Raw genomic sequence first — 6,000 nt, 5'->3', positions numbered from 1 at the left:
TTTAATGCCAGATATTAGGTGTTTCCAAAACTGTTGAAAGGTGGGAGTCAGATGGGCACCACTAAAATTATTTGCTCTTTGTAGTTTGAGAACACATGAAGATACACCCTGGTGGTTGTAGACTCATGTTCTAGTGGGCAGGGAGCCTTGACTTCTGTCACTGCCATGCCACATGCACAGAGCCAGTGTCCAGAAAGGGGAAAGCGTGTCCAGTTGCCACTGTTGTAAGGTCAACGCTCTCCTTGAGAAGACAAAGGAGAAGGAAGATAATCCAAACTTCGCTTACACTTCCAACATTTGAAGATTAAAACGCCTGCATCCTTCCCAACTTTCAACTTCAATCGAAAAGCTATGCTCTTATTTTTGGAGAAGTTCTTACTATTATCTATCTGTGTACCTTATTCATTTTCTTCAAACCTCTTCACAAAAATGTGGCAAAATCTACCTTTCTTTCAGAACCATCTGGGAAGCAAGAAAGGCCTATATTTTTAGTTTTCCTGAACTTGCAGCATAAGAAATCTTTTAGAAGGCGATGTCCATTGACGACAACCATCACATGATACAAAGGGTACATTCTTACAGTCCTGTTAGAAAATTTAAATAAAAATAACAATCTAATTGTCCAAGAACCTGAACTTTCAGTTCAGATGTCTACATATAATAAAAACAAGCATAGCTCCACAAGAAAAATAGAGTCAGGGTTGAATGTGCGCTCAAGTTATGAAAAAGATTACCAGGAGCCCAGCAAAGTGTGAAAAATGGTTAGAAATAAGGATAAATTCATGGATCATATTAATAAAGAAGGGCTCAGACATTTGTATATCATTCAGTAGGAAACAGGAGTTAATGATGCCTCTCTTGGCTTATCTGGTTCCAATTCTTGAGATTTTCCTTGAACAGATGTTCCTTCTTGATCTCTTTCTCAGGCTACTCCTGCCTTTCTCAACTTTTACAATTTGTGGCTCTTCAATTATCCTCAGCAAACTAATGCAGAAACAGAAAACCAAACACTACGTATTCTCACTCATCAGTGGGAGCTGAACAATGAGAACACATGGATACAGGGAGGGGAACAACACACACTGGGGCCTGTTGGAGGAAACAGGGGAAGAAAGAGCATCAGAAATAAATAGCTAGGTTTACTATGCAGGTGATGGGTTGACAGGTGCAGCAAACCACCATGGCACACATTTACCTATATAACAAACCTGTACATCCTGCACATGTACCCTGGAACTTAAAATAAAATAATAAAAGAGAAAAAAGAAAAAAAAAGCTTGTGGATCTCAGGGACTAATTCCAGGCTTTCTGTTCTTCTCTCTGTGTTAGTTTTTTAACTGAACTTACCTGTATTTATAGGTTAAGTACTATACACTTGTAGCTCTCAAACTTCTACTTCTGGCTATGATGGCTAATTTTATCTGTTAACCTGACTAGGTCATGGGGTGCCCAGATATTTAAACAAACATTATTCTTGATGTGTCTGTGAGAGTGTTTCTAGATAAGATTAGCATTTAAATTGGCAAATTAAATAAAACAGATTCCCTTCTCTCTAGTAATGGACTTCATCCAATCAGTTGAAGCTGCTCTTCTTGGATCACAGGCCTGCTGGGTTTTGAAATGAAACTCTCCTGATTCTCAGGCCTTCAGACTTAGACTGATAGCTAGCTACATTTTCTCTTTCTAAAAAACACTGATGCACTAACGTTGGTCTCTTTCTGAAACTCTAGAACCTACAATAAGCCTCCTTTTATATTTAAACTCATTCACCAAATTTCAAGTCAGAAATCTGGGAGAAATATTCAATTTCTCTAAACCCCACTCTCAATCCAATTGTAAATCCAATGTATTTTTCTTTTAAAATATTTCAAAATTCTCCATGTCTCCTTCACTTTGTACCTCCACCAATATTACCATCTCTAGCATGAACTGCTGCAATCATCTTACAGCTCTCTACGCTTCCAATTTTGACCACGTCTAATCCATTCATTCCCTATACGATATAAATCAGAAGTGTCAACTACTCAAAACCCTAAAGAAATTCTATCACATAGAATCAGGAACATTGATCTGCCGTTCAAGATGTGACACCACCTCACAGCTACCTTCAATATCACCTCTTTCCTCTTCCCTCTTGCTGCTTTAATTCTCAGTCTCACCGAAATACTCATTACCGTAAGCTTTTTATACCAGTAGCATACTCATCTTTTGCGCATTCCAAAGACTTCACTCACTTTGTTACCTTTTCGTCTTTTCAAAGATGTTAAAATGCCTGCATCCTTCTCAACTTTCAGCTTCAATCAAAAAGCTATACTCTTATTTTTGGAGAAGTTCTTACTATTACCCATCTGTGCACCTTACTCATTTTCTTCAGCCCACTTCACAAGTTGTGAGTATATTACTATTTACCTGTTTTATTTTTGGTCTGTCTCTCCAACTTGACTCTAAGCACCCCCTAATCCAGGGACTATGCGTGTCTCCTTTATTCTGCACTCTGAAAGCCCACAACCTTACACTTCATACATCGTAGGTTCCTCATAAATATTTTGGGTATGAATAAATAGCTATTCTTCATTTATTCTCTCTTACCGTTTCTTGTCTGTTTTCTCATATTGATGCTTGATCCCCCATCCTCACTGTTCCTGCTTGCTTCCCTCCTCCGTTCAAACAGTATCAATTGAAATTATTAGCGACATAAAAACCAGACAGGGAATTTTAAGCTGCTGACTTTGTGGCATGAATAGACTGAGCTCAGCAGCACGGCACCAGAAGCAATCAACAACCACCTTTGGAAGACACCCTCTTCTAATCACCGAGATTATAAACGTCATTGGCTATGTTGCCTCCCAAGGTTATGGTAAAACTTAATCCATTTTTGCTAATAGTAAATGCCCCTTATTCTCTTATAATTAGTCACTGTGGAGTTTTAGAAAGGTCATTTGGTTGAAATATGAGGCTGCAATTTGTTTAAAAAGGAAAAAGGCTGAGGAAAGTATCTTTCCTCGATGCATTAGCCCATGTTACAGTTACCCCAGTCATTCTGAGTGTATGTTATAAACAGTCCAGGACCATCATAGCCGAAATACATACTTCGTCCTGAAACAGCCACAAACTCATGAAACTGACATTCATATTACCCACATGTTATCTCCTTGTGTATCTCCAATACCAAAACACTTGATTAAAAAGTTTAAAAAGTCCTCCACTTCACCACAAATGTGGGCTCAGGTGAGGCTAGGCACACCATACTTGTAAATAGCCGAGTTATTGAGAAAAGTGGTTTACAACATCTGGGGAGCTGATAAACTACAGGCAATATCTTTATGCTTACCTGTATTTTATTCTATGGTCATTCAAATCAAAGACATATGTTTAGCCCTTTCTAATTCTATCTAGGGAACAATCAGTTTTGCAGACTACCTAGGCTTGATTATTAGCAAACAACAAACTTAAGAAAAAAGCAAAGGTCCTAGATGTGAAGACTCAACAAAGAATCTACTTCCTTTACTCCCAGATAGCAAACTTGTATAATACAATTATCATATGTTCTTGATGAGAAAATTCTACAAGTGAATATAATTCATGAATATTTTCAATATTTCCTAAAAAGTGAAGCTTGAAATTCTAGATCAATCAGTTTTTAGAAACACATTCTAGGAAGTTATGAGGCACAATATTATTGCCATCTGGTTAATACCATTTTCTTCCTGACCATAAGAACAGTAATAAGAATGTAAAAGGCTAGGCACATTTGCTGTGTTTTTGTTTTTCTTTCAGTTTCTAAGCTGATGAACTGTGGGGCTGTCAGCACATTGCTTATTCAGAAATTTTAAGCGTGCATGCATCACTAATGTATACAATTTAAATCCCTCTGTAACATTTACCCTCAATATACACAATATGATACACATTTGAATTTTGGAGAATTAAAAGTAATCTTTACCAAAAAATCAGAAGAGAGTTAATAAATAAGTTTGATTACTCTCTGGAGAAAGAGAAACTTTGTATTAATTATGATCGCTAAATGCTGTCATTGATAGTTATTGCAATGAAAAGGAAGGAAAAAATACTAAATATCTAAACCATAAAGAGGAAGTCAATTAAGGAAAAGTTTATTGCTCAGTTAAGTGATGCCACTGGCCATTAAAACCAAAACTACAAATTGCTTTACATTTACAAAATCAAGATGGACAAATAATAAAACCAGGATCCAGAAGAACTAGAATAAAGCATTTAGTTTCATTTTGGCCTTTCATACCCATACTCCCCATTTAAGGACTATAATGTTGCCTAGATCTTCTGAAATGCAACACCAGAGCAGTATTTTTTTTTTTTCTGATAGAAACCATTAGTTGTTACTCACTTTCATAACTTAAAAGTATAAGTTTGAGGCACATTGGGATTTTAACAACTTCAGTTGTTAAAATCAAAGCAAGTCAGGATAGGTGGGAGTCGAGGTTTCAAAGCCTGAACTGAAGGTGACCTGATACTGAATGCTGAAGCATGTTTGCAGGGAACATACAATATTAATGTTGAATGTTGACACATGTTTGCAGGGAACATACAGTATTAATGAACACACATATGTATTTTAATATAATTATCCAATGTCTCAGAGGAATAAATAAACATAGAACTGACTGAAAGGTGGGAAGTCAAAACGCATAATGTGTAATGAGTGAATTCAAAAAGGAGGCCTTGGTTGTATTTGTTCTGTGTCATTGCTCTCTGATAGAATTTTCTGTAGTTACAGAAATATTCTGTGTCTGCATTGTCCAGTGCTGGAGCCATTAGCCCATGTGTGGCTACTGAGTACTCAAAATGTAACTAGTGTAACTAAAAAACTATTTAATTCTAACGATGTGAAATTTAAATAGCCGCATGTGGCTAATGGCTACTATATGGTATAGAACAGTTTTAAAGCATGATAGAAATGTCAATATTGTTGTCAAGAGAGAAATTTCTTTGGTTGGGTGTGGTACGTTTCATAGGGTCTCACTTTGTCACCCAGGATGGAGTACAGTGACAAAATCACAGCTCATTATAGCCTTGACCTCCCAGGCCCAAGTGATCCTCCTGCCTCAGCCTTGCAGGTAACTGAGACTAGAAGTATGTGCCATCAAGCCTGGCTAATTTTTGCTTTGTTTGTTTTGTTATCGCAAAGATGAGGTCTCGCCATGTTCCCCATGCTGGTCTTGAATTCCTGAGTTCATGGGATCCACCCACTTTGACCTCCCAAAGTACTGGGATTACAGACGTGAGCCACAGCACCTGGCCAAAGAAAGAAAATTAAATCAGATGAAGGCCACGTGCACAGGATCCTGAAGAGAGCTAGCGTTATTGATTTGTTAATTGAAAATTCACGTATTGAGTGGCTATATTTGCTAATCTCTGCACTTCCAGCACTATGTCCATGCTATCTCTGACTCAAACTCTTAAAATTCATGTTCTATGCATGACATAGCTAAGCTTAGGGATCATGAAAAAAATCCACTTTGTATCTGGAATTAATCATTTATTTTAAACCCAACATTCTCTACTCTCACTTTTTTTCAGACATTGCTTCTGCCTCAATTAAAAATTATCTCTTTCCTGGCTCTCTTTGGGGTCCACACTTTGATTTAAGCCTCCAAATGTTGTTTTATCATTTTCCTGTATCTCACAGGCCAGGAGATGGTGGTGACATTTGCAGCTTTTCCCAGGTTTTTCAGCTTTCTTAGAAACTCATTGTAGTTGCTGCAGAGTCAAAGTCCTGGTTTACCATCTTCCTCTGCATTCTAAATCTTGTTGATTTAAATAAGCATTTGGTCACTGCATCAGATTCTCTAGACTTTCATCCTTGGCTTCCTCAATGAAAATAGCCCTCAATGACAACCACTCTTGTGGCCAAATTCTACATCTTTTCCTTATTCAGGACTAGTCTACCTGTTAAATCTCCTATATTCCTATATCTAAGCAACTGAGAAAAGTAACTAACTTAGAATCCATCTAAAATAGCCA

Source organism: Aotus nancymaae, unplaced genomic scaffold (assembly GCF_030222135.1).
Source record: "Aotus nancymaae isolate 86718 unplaced genomic scaffold, 86718_ANA_hifiasm-v0.15.2.pri h1tg000011l, whole genome shotgun sequence".
Classification (NCBI taxonomy): Eukaryota; Metazoa; Chordata; class Mammalia; order Primates; family Aotidae; genus Aotus; species Aotus nancymaae.
Note: the sequence above shows the minus strand (reverse complement) of the source record.